The following is a 12,090-nucleotide window of genomic DNA, read 5'->3' on the forward strand; positions in this document are numbered from 1 at the left end:
ATGCATGTCATTCTATCAGTGGGGACAAGATATGCCTCATCGCTTTTAAGCTGAAATTTCCAACGCAAGAGTGTTGTTTGACTCCCCACTTCTCCTTCCACCCTTCATCCCCCACCTAACTCAGGTATGATGTCACATGAAATTACTTCCAGAAACTGGGAGGACAGAACAGCCAAGTTATAAAACCTAAGTACGAGGCTTACGGCTTTCTTATCTACAAGTTAATACTTCTGGGGGCGAGAGTCTATCAATGATCAAGGCCACGGTAATTTTCCTGTTTCGTAAGAAATCTAAAATCTCAGCAGAAACACAATCTGCTGACTCGATCACATTCGTACAGCCCACGCAAGTGCCTATCCCTACACAGGACGCTCCCACGACTCACCAATATGTAAAACTGTTTTTTAAACCTCATTCCTACTTTTAATCAAGGCAGAAAATCAAATAGATGTCTTTGGACATAATCTTGGAGTAAAAATAAAACAAAAAAACATGGAGAATAAAATATGAGCCAGATCCTATACTTGTGTGCTTACTTCACCCCCCCGCCAACATTTTCTAAAGTTTTCCATTATGATTTTAAGATGTCATTTTTTTCCCAAAGAATATTGACAACTATTTCCCACTTACAGCTCTGGTTTAAAAAGCAGTTGGGTTTAACTTGAGAATAATTCAGAACTGGGCTTGTCTTAGGCTCCTGTGAACTCATGGGAGTTAGTCCTCTAGGATCAAAATTTCCTTTACATTTTTCACTGAGAGTCAAGGGGTTCATAAAATACAGTAGTAGTAAAGCTAGTTACAGAAACTGTCAAAGGTTTTGTTTTGCATTATTTAACATTCCACCATAGAATTAAATCATGTAGAATGGAAGTCTGTCCATCTCAATCACTAAATCTGGTCAGGTGAAAGTCTACAAAACTCTAAAATTCTTTTCATCTTCTTACTGAAAATATCTAAACACTATGCTGAGACATAATTTTTAAAAAGAATATTACAGGAGAGAGCTTGGATTTGAAAAGGACAACACCGTACACTTTCTATGCCTCCTGTTCGCAGGCTGAGGGACTGCCCAAACAACTTGCCACGTTGAAAAACTGTTTAATAATTCTCCATAAAGGAAAGATTTTAAAAAGCTATAGTACCAATCAGGTAACAAGAGATCAATCAGGTTTTCCCAAAATGTAGTCTTTGCCGTTGAAGCCTGCATAAGTAATTACATTCAAAGTAATGTACCGGGAGCTATCAATCCCCATTCATTCAGCGCGCATTCACTGAGCTAAGAGCTTTGCTGCGCTTGGAGATATAAAAACGAATACGACACAGCTGCTTTACTTCCAGCTAGAAGAATACACCTAAACAAAGAGCTACAGGGCAATGTGTTAAGTGCTATAATAGAGGTGTGTGCAGAGGGCTGAGGGCCAAAGGAAGAAGCTATAAATTCTTCCTGGGAAATCAAGCCAGAGAGGAGAGATATAAAAGAAGGTCTGGTGATGTTTCCTTGCGATAAATTCGACTTTTTCTTTACTGTGTTGTCAAAAGTAAGGCAGTAATTTTAGGATTTATGAACTGTTCTCATAGCAAATGCTAAATTGGTCTAGAGTTTTATTTATGTTTGACACAGACTTCCGGTTACAATATCCTAAGAATATACATTTTTAAAAATAACTATGACTTGTTGTATTCCCACTCAACACACACAATCCAGAACAGCATGAATAGTTTGAATAGTTCCCATGAATGGAACTTAGATACAAAGTTCAAAGATGTTTCAAAATGTAAGTGAATAAAAGTCACATTCTAGAAACTTGGTAATATCATATTAACAATGCTTATTTTCAGTATCAATTTTTTTCTCTTCTTCTGAAAGCAAAAATAAAAGAACCACCTGATTATATATCATGGCTAACATCTGCCTTTCTCTACTTCTGTGTTTAAAAAAACAAGGAGGGTGTTGAATCAACTTCTACTTAACATCATTTATTATGCATATCATATTCCTACTTATAACACAGTTGTGACAGAACCTCCATTGTTCATTACACACTAGCCCCAAACTCGAGTAATTCTAATGTAAGCATGAGAAACCACCGTCTCCTTTGGGGTGAATTTCCAAATTCCTCTGTGTTAAATTGAGGTCTAATTTTCCCTATGCCTGGTTTTCACATGAAGGTCCATTCCACCCCATGTGCTCCTTTTCAGCTGTCAATAAACAGAGGCAGTGAATTCCCCCACGGCTTCACAAAGCTAGTTAGGCAGAGCCATTCATTCCTTCAGGAAAACAGGGCATTGATTTCAGCGAGTTCCCAGGGAGCAGCTGCAACAAAGAGATCAAAGGCCCACCTCTCTTTCCCTCCATTGCTTTCATTAGGCCAGGCCCAGACAAACAGCGACAGGTTTCCTCGAGACAAGGAGAGGGCCCGGCAGACCACCTCATGGTTCAATTCAAATTCATCCGTTTCCTACATTCCAGTGACAGTCCAGAATGCTAACCATGACAAACCAGCACAATCAAGCGGCATAATATACTGCTCGCTAGTTCATCCAAGGTCAGAGGGAGAAAACAAGCAGGGAGGGAAGTCCTCTGCCTCTAGGACCCGCTGAGCCGCCATGGCCCCCCGACATTCCATAAATAAACTGCACCCGCTCACTCTCCCTTTCTTTCTCCACCCTGCGATCCTACAAGCAATGGTCTCACTTAATCTGCAATTTCTTTCGTGTCACTGTACCTAATCTACTGAGACACTATTCTAAGTGTAATGGGGCTGCTGATGACAGGAGGGCGGCCACACGCACGGCCCTTCTTCATTCGCACCCAGGAAACTGCTCCCATACGATGAACTGAGAGCTGTAATTCCTGGGGCTTCCCTCAGGCCTTCATCTCCAGCCGAGGCCACACGACCTAAAGAGAGACTCAGCATGCACAAACTCTTGTCTGCAAAACACACACCCAGACAGAGATAGAACAGTTAGCTTTTTGATGGGAGCTAGGTAATCACGGAAACTAGTAATCCAAGCTCTTAAGTGACGGTCTGTGTGTGAATGAGGTGTGTGTGTGTGTTTGTGGGGAGTGACGAAGGTTAGTGAGGGGGAGAGGAGAGCCAGAGGGAGGAACTAGGAAAGAAACTGGATTATCCTGACTGGTTCCCTACACTGAACACACAGAATTAAAAGACTTCCATAGTCCCCACTGAATCCTGAACGGCTGCCTTGACTGGCTACCACATTCATGAAAGCCTAGAATAAAATGTGTTCCTTTTATTGTGGTCTGTTCCATTTCTGCCGCTAACCCTGAGTAAACAAGGGAATACATGGGTTAAGTTTCAAAATTCCTAAACTAAAAAGAAAATAAACAAGATTGGAATGAAAGGTATGGAGAACTCATTCCTTGACACAGAATACGACCTTCCCACGTGTCCATCTTAGGAGCTTCGGGGAGGAAGCGGGGGAGGGGGGTCCCTTCACTGATTATTCATTTGACTGCCAAAGAGGCCATTTTGTGTAGGGTACTAAACAGCCCTCAAAGTAAAGACTTTTGACTTTTCTCAAATTGGGACAGATATAAACTTAAGAGAACACAGAACTCCCAACTGTGCATGAAAGGTGGCGGAATTCTTGGAAACTCAAAGCTGACTCTGGCACTAACTCACTTTGGCCTCTCTGCCTCCCTTCTCTTCCAAAATGGAGACAGAAACATCTGTGAAGAATTTCTTTACAAAGTATTGTGAAATAACCGTTCCTCAAAAACGATGTACCTCATCGAAGAAAGCTGGTCTTGTGAGTTATTCTGTAATCTATAGAATGCAATCTATAACAGATCTCATTTTATAACAGATCACTCTAACTCAATAGAGCTGCTCTGGAAACTCCTGTGTCTCTATAAATCAAATCACTTTCTAAAAGCACTCAGAAAAGTTGCTACTTGAAGGCTACAGCAAATGACGAAATACACTCATCAATTTATTTACATACATTTCAAAAGCATTTACAAAGCACTTAGAAACATCAATTTGCTCTTCACTATAACCAACTGAGATAGATGGTTTTATGAATTTCTATTTTTGTACGAGGAAAACAGCCTCAAGAGAGGTAATAAATTGATTTGCCAAAGTCACAGAACAAATAAGTAGATGAGTCACAACTTTAAATACTTTTTCTAAATCCCATGCTATTTCCATTGCACCTAGCTACCACCTCTGCATATAATTATTCACTGACATTCTTCGTAATTTTATTAAGTAAGTCCTCAGAATCTATCTGCAAGCTCAATGCATTGTGCTGGTCATTCAAGGGGCAGCGTTTAAGAGTATGGGCTCTGCTGTCAGATTCATGTTTAAGTTTTAGTGTCAACTTTTAGTAGTTTTGTAAATTAAGCAATTAATAGTATTTCCAGAAGCTCAATTTTCCCATCTGTAAAAGAGGAATAGTACCTTCTTTCATGAGCTTCCCTGGTGGCTCAGTGGTAAAGAACCTGCCTGCAAGGCACAAGACGTAAGAAATGCAGGTTTGATCCCTGGGTTGGGAAGATTCCGGGAGAAGGAAATGGCAACCCACTCCAGAATTCTTGCCTGGAGGATCCCATGGACAGGGAGCCTGGTGGGCTACAGTTCATAGAGTCACAAAGAGTTGGACGGGACTAAAGTGACTTAGCACACACGCATACACCTTCTTTCACAGGGTTTGCAAAGGATCAAACTGCCAGTAGGACATAAATTAAGCTATTTATTGACTAACCAATATTTTGAAATGTCTACTTTAAGAAGACCTTTCTATAGGTAAATAACCTATAGAAAGCACCTAGAGCAGTGTGAGCATGTAAGAAATGCTCAGTAATGGTAGCTGTTATCATTGATGCTGAAAATCAAACCAATATAAAACTTGTTAAAAGGGGAAAAAAATACTTACAATAAAAGACACAAAATTTAACTTTCAGCATCCAGATTACATGATTCCCTCCAGCACTAAAAATTTAGCCCTCAAGTCTATGTTTTTATGAGGCCAAGTAATTTTAAAACCAAGATCAAACTGTCATAAAAGATAAGCTCTGATTCAAAATAGATTAACTGAGTTGTCTTGAAAAAATAATAACTGAGACAAGTGCCTGGTTACTATAAAGCAACAATGTGGTTTTTCTGTAAAATTTTATAAAAAAATGCAAGTTTTACTTCTTGCCATTTAACCATTTTAAGTAGAAATGTACTGGTGATAGGCAGGAATTCAGACTATTGCCACACAAAATGAAAAATACCTAATAGGAATACTTGCTTTATGTAGCTAGTGCTTTAGCTAGCTCACACTAATCATTAGGAGAAAATGGGTTGACTTCCGAGCATGGAAAAAGACTGCCAGAGGTAAACGGCAAATCTTACTTTTTCCTCTTTGTCTCATTTTTCGTAACCCTTAGTTGATAGATGGTGGTATGTGGATGCTACAGTGCAGAGTACACAAAATACTATGGGAAGACAGAGACAGGCCAGTAAGTCCTACAGAGCCAGAAGAGGCTTTGGAAAGAAGACAGATTTATCCAACTTTTACCAAGTATGTAAGCATGTCTAGAATATTCCTGATTGTCCTTGAGCTTCATGGGATTTTCTCTGAATTCTAAATATGTCATTTAGTGATTCAACTGTCCTTCACTGCTTTTGCTGATGTGCAAACTTAGATGGACCCCCCTCCTCAATTTTTTAAAATATTTATTTATTTGGCTGCCCAGAGTCTTAGCTGTGCCATGCAGTATCTTTTAGTTGAGGCATGCAAACTCTTAGTTGAGGCATGTGGGATCTAGTTCCCTGACCAGTGATCGAACCCAGGCTTCCTGCACTGGGAGTATGGAGTCTTAGCCACTGGACCACCAGGGAAGTCACTTTTTTGTTGTTGTCTTTTAATCCAAGGCTTTGATATTTTAAAAGGCAGGGAATTGAGGCTACTATTGTTTGACTAAACATCACTTAACGCTCCTTCTAATTCTAGAGTTCTGTGATTTTAAAAATTAGTGCTCATTGCATTACCTACTATATAACACATCAGTTTAAATCAGTTAATCTATAGCCTACTAACACTGAGAAATTTTTTTCCTTCATTATCATTTATCTCAAAAATTAATAGTTGGGAAGAACTCATAAGAATGTTTATGGAAGTATGTCTCACAAAGAAACTGAGTCCATAGCTGTGCAAGTTTGATAGCTATTTCTTTCCTATGATGGGCTAAGAATTGCCTTTTTATAACCACCTTTAACGGTCTTTTCCAACCATATGAAACAAACATATTTTTAAACAAAAGACATTCAGATATTTGAAGACAATTTTAACAATCCTTTACCTTGAGTTGTTAATTTGATACTGTTCTTCTCTAGTATAAGTACCTAGTGCTATAAGTTTGCCTCTAAGCACTGCTATAGTTGCATCCTATTTGGAAACACATTTCATTTCTATTTGGTTGAAAATACTTCCCAATTACTCTTTTCATTTTTGTCACGTGGGTTATTTGGTAAAATTCACTAGTGTGCCCATCTGGGCTGGGTGTTTTCTTTTTGGAAAGTTTTTTTGGTGGTGATGATATTGTTTGCTTTGAATGTATACTATCAATTTGATGTCTTTAATAGATATAGGGCTGTTCAGGTCATCTATTCCTCTCTGCATGAATTCTGGTAGTTAGTGTCTTCCTAGGAATTGGTCCATTTCATCTAAGTTCTGAAATTTATGGGCAGAAGCTGTTTGTAGTATTCTCTCATAAGCCCTGTAAAATCCATAAGGTCAGCAGTCATGGGCTCCTCCTTCCTTTTTGATACTGATAATTTATGTCTTTTTTCCTTGGTTAGCCTTGCTATAAGTTTATCATTTTATTAATCATGTTCAGAAACTTCATTTTGTTGATTTCTCTTTATCATTTTCCTAGTTTTTTTTTTTTACCTCTCTAATTTTTATTATTTACTTTCTTCTGCATGCTTGAAGTTTAATTTGCTCTTCTCTAGTTTCACAAGGTAGAAACTTCAGTTATTGATTTTAGGTTTTTTCCCAACATAAACATTTAATGCTATACATTTCCTTCTAGGCATTATTTTAGCTGCATCCCACACATTCCTGGTGGCTCAGTCAAAAAAGAATCTACCTCCAATGCAGGTGACCCCAGTTCAATCCCTGGGTTAGGAAGATCCCCTGGAGAAGGGAAGAGCTACCCACTCCAGGATTCTTGCCTAGAGAATTCCAAGGACAGAGGAGCCTGGTGGGCTACAGTCCATGGGGTCACAAAGAGTCAGACATGACTGAGTGACTAACACTTTCACACATTTTTATAGACTATATTTTTACTTTTTGTTTAAAAAAGTATTTTTAAATTTTTTAAATTTTTTGTGAGACTTCTTTGATGCATGCATTATTTGAAGTGTGTTATTTTCCAAATATTTGAGAATTTTCACACTATCTTCTTGTTATAATTTCTATTTTAATTCCACTGTTGTCTGAGAATGTATTTTGTATGTCTGTCATTCTTTTAAATATAAGGTGTTCCATATGGCCTAGAATGTCCCCTGGGGTTATTCAGAAGTGTGTTATTCAGTTACAATATATTTTTCCAAATATATTTGTTATAATTTAATTCCATTATGATCAAGAACATCCTTTGTATGATTTCAACCCTTTTAAATTAACTGACTTGTTTTCTTACCCAGAATATGGTCTATCTTAATAACTGATCTGGGTGTGCTTGAAAAGAACATCTATTCTGCTTTTGTTGGGTTCTATAGTGTTACATATACATACATATATATATATAGTGTTGTGTGTGTGTGTGTGTTAGTCGCTCAGTCATGTCTGACTCTTGGCGAACCCACGGACCACAGCCCACCAGGCTTCTCCATGGAATTTTCCAGGCAAGAATACTGAAGTGGGTTGCCATTCCTTCTCCATATAGTATATATATATAGTATTTATATAAGTATCAATTAGGTCAAGCTTGTTGATACTGCTATTTAAGCCTTACAGATCTTTATTGGTTTGTTTTCTACTTGGGATATATATCTTACAAACCCCAACTCCATTGTTATTATTTTTACTTAAATAATTATCTCTTTTAAAAGATTTAAATTAAAAAGAACTTATACCTTTTCACACGTGGTTACCATTTCTGGTGCTCTTTATTTCCACTTGGTATTATTTTCCTCTTCCTGAGGACTTTTAACATTTCTTGTAGTGTAGGTCTAATAGTTATTAATTCTTTAAGCTTTTGAATGTCTGAAAATGTTTATTTCAATATCTTTTTTGAAAAATATTTTCACTAATTAATAGATTTTTCTAAGTTAACAGTTTTTTCTTTCACTAAAGACACTGTTCCACTATCTTCTGGTTTGCATTGCTTTTGATGAAAAGTCTGCTGTGATTCTCTGTTTCTCTAAATTTATAGTTTCTTTGTTCTCATTTTAAAATCTTTCTCTTTATTACTGGTTTTAAATTATCTGATTATATTGTGCCTTGGTATAATTTTCTTCATCTTTTTCTTCTTTGGATAACTGCTAGATATTTATTGAAGCATTGAGATTCATGGACTTATAGTTTTCATCAAATTTAGCAAACTTTCAGCCATTATTTTTAAAAAGATCTTTCTTCTGTTCCCTCTTTCCCTTGGATCCTCTAATTATACATATATCTGGCTGTGTAATGTTACCCTGCAGCCTACTGCTGGGCTTTTCCCTCCAGGCACTGTGTGTGTTTTATTTTATATAATTTTCTATTGCTGGGTCAAGTTCAGTGTCTAGTCTGCTGTTAATCCTGTCCATTATATTTTTCATTTCAGATGTTTGTTGTCTCTAGAAGATCAATTTGGGCCATTTTATAGCTTCTATGTCTCTCCTTAACAAATTAACGCTTCCTCTATTACCTTAAACATACAAAACTAGCTTTAATCATAGTTCTAATATCTTCATTTAGTGAATATGTTTATTAAAATCTTATTAAATAAAAATATGTTCATTAAATTTGTTTATTAATATGTTTATTAAATCTGTTTCATTTCTGAGTCCATTTTGTTGACTGAATTTTCTCCTAACCACTGAAATTTCCTGTTTTTTTGCATATCTGGTAAATTTTGATTGGGTGCTAGATACTGTGTACTTTATCTTGTTAGGTACTGGATTTATGTGTTTCTGGGTTGCCATTTCCTTCTCCAGGGGATCTTCCCACCCCAGGGATCGAACCCGGATCTCCTGCACTGCAGGCAGATTCCTTACCGACTGAGCTACAAGGGAAGACCCCTTAAATATTCTTGAGCTTTGTTCTGGGCTGCATTTGAGCAACTAGAAACAATTTGACCCTTCATTTATTTAATGTTTTGGCCATACCATGTAGTCTATGGGATCTAAACCTAACCAGGGATTAAACCCAACCAGGGATTAAACCCATGCCCTCTGCAATTGAAGCACCGAGTCTTAATCACTGGACCACCAGGGAAGTTCCATAATTTGACCCTTTAAACCAGGAGTCCGCAAACTATGGTCCATAAGTCAAATCTGGCTCACAGTCTATTTATGTAAATAAAGTTTTATTTTAGAATACAACCACCCCCATTCATTTACATATTGCCTATGGTTGCTTCATTATTACAATGGCAGAGCTAAGTAGTTGCAATAGAGGTCATATATGCCGGCAAATGGAAAAGGAAATGGCAACCCACCCCAGTGTTCTTGCCTGGAGAATCCCAGGGACGGGGGAGCCTGGTGGGCTGCCGTCCGTGGGGTCACACAGAGTCGGACACGACTGCAGTGACTTAGCATGCCTGCAAAACCCAAAGTATTTTCATTTGGCCCTTTACTAAAAAAGTTTTATGATTCCTCTTTAATGGCTTACTTTTAAGATTTTTCAGGTAGGATCAGAACAGCCTTTTGTCTAGGACTAGTTCTGCCTCACCACTGAGGCAGTACTTGGGAAGTCTTTTCCCAAGATGTGGGGAGTTCTCTCCTAAGCATGCACTAATCAGTACTTAGCTCAAAACTCCAGTGGAACCCGCTAGAGATCTCCAGAAGTCTCTCTTTGTGCAACTCTCTTCTCTCTCATCCTCTGTCCTGCAAATTTTAGCTACCTCAATCCCCTGAATTCCCAGTTCTAGCCCAGCTCTATCATCTCAATTCAGGGTGACTACTGAGCTGTGCTTGGGTTCTCCTCTCACACTGTGTCCTTGGGTACATTTGTTTCCTTTATCTCATGGCTAGCTGTCTCATGCCATTTGTCATCCAAAGTCTGAAAATCTTTGTTTCACACATTTTATGGAGTTTTGTTTGCTTTGATAAGGCAGGACAGTAAATTCAGTTCCTGTTACTACCTCATGGCTGGTGAAAAGTACCCTCAGTAATAAGTGTCAACTCCTTACATTTGCATTAGTGCTTTATATTTACAAATAAGTACTAACAAATCTAAATTATCTCATTTCATCCTCTTTACACTGCTAAAATGTAGATATTACAAAAAATGCAAAAAATTGTCTGGGGTCATTTACAGAGCAGTCCATGTCTCCTAGTTATTTTCTCTTCCATATAATAATTTTTCAAAATTTACTATATGTAATGATGTAAATAATAAAAGACTGTCTTCTGTACAAAGTATACTATAAAATAATTTATTATGAGCATCTCACACATATAATACCAAGCAAAATTGGATTAAAGAATTAAGTTACTGAATGCTGCTAATGGCTAGGTCTATCACCTCATTTAATCCTCATAAGCCTCATAGTTGTTATTACTGCAATTTTACAAAAGACAAACTGTGACTAAGAAAGCTTCATTAGGTCGCTTATAGCGTACTCATTGGAATCACAGCCAGAATTCAAGCCAGGCTATGCCTGGTTGGAAAACTTGTGCTATCCACCATGCTGTCTGCTAATTTACAGCTCTTAAAAAGGGCACTTACAGAACTAAATTCTGATAGAACACTAAATCTTCAGCAACAACATGACATTAGGAATCATTTACTAAAATTATCAAGACCTATGCATTTTTACCAAAGAATTTCTAATCAAATAAGCACTGAAAAGAAAGTGAAGCATATTCTCAGAACAAATTTCATACCTAGTTTTTCTCCTAGTCATCCTTAGAAATATACAGATGATTGACATTTTCATTACTTTTTTTTACTTACCTATCTTTGTGGTCAGGAGGCAACAAGAGAAGGTTGTATTGGGCAAAGTCAGTAACTACTACACAATCCCATCCCACTTTCCCATCTTTGTAAACAGAACACACAAAAATGCCCACCCTCACGGAATTCATCTTCAAGTGAAAGGGAGATCGACAAGTAAAATACATACAAGAAAGTGGTTAAGAAAAGTACTGTAGGGAGGGGAAGTACTAGGGGTATAAGGCAGGGAGAAACAGGGGTAATTTGAAATAAGCTAGTCAGAGAAGGCCTCGATGAGATGACGACAGTTTTGTGAAGATGTGAAGATAAGAAAGCAAGTCATGTGGCTATTTGTGGGAACAGTGCCTGCAAAACCCTAATGAAGGAACAAGAATATTGGTGTGGCTGAAGCAGTGAGTGAGGACAAGCAGTGATAGGCTGGGTTAGATCAGAGGTAATGGGGGCCCATATCATGTAAACGTTGATGAGCCTCTGTGAAGAGAGGCACTGGAGTCACTGGAGCAGAAAAGTAACATGATCAGACTTAGGAGTTTTAAATAATTTATCTGGCTGTCATCTGAAGAATGGATTATAGGGGGAAAGCATAAAAGCAGGGAAGCCAGTTAGGAGGCTATTTTAATAAAAAGATGAAGGCTTGAACCAGTATGGTAGTGAAAGATGTGGCAAGAAGCAGTCATCTTCTGGATATATTTTAGGTAGAGTTGACAGTATTTCCTGATACAGGGGATGACCAAAAGATGTGATGTGGTGTCACAAAGACTATGTGAGCAACTGGAGAAATGTAGTTGCCATATACCGAGACAAGGAAAACTAATGAGGAAAGTGGCTGAAGTAGACAGTACTGGCCATTTAATACTGTAAATGTTTTCAGTGATAGAAGGAATAATTCATTTCCCAGGTTAAAAATATTTATTAAAATCTATTTCAAATGTTTAGATTTCGCTGAATTAAAAAAAAAAAAAAACCTAC

At 37.7% G+C, this 12,090-nt stretch overlaps 1 protein-coding gene across 32 annotated transcripts in view; it reads right to left on the reverse strand.

The window, feature by feature from the left end:
- The window catches only part of PLAGL1 (PLAG1 like zinc finger 1), a 97,343-nt gene that overhangs the window by 31,500 nt on the left and 53,753 nt on the right, over window positions 1–12,090 (reverse strand). The gene's annotated exons all lie outside the window — the stretch shown is intronic.

The sequence above is a fragment of the Bos grunniens genome, chromosome 9 (assembly GCF_055505025.1).
Source record: "Bos grunniens cultivar Pamir isolate PY7600 chromosome 9, Bosgru_T2T1.0, whole genome shotgun sequence".
Lineage (NCBI taxonomy): Eukaryota > Metazoa > Chordata > Mammalia > Artiodactyla > Bovidae > Bos > Bos grunniens.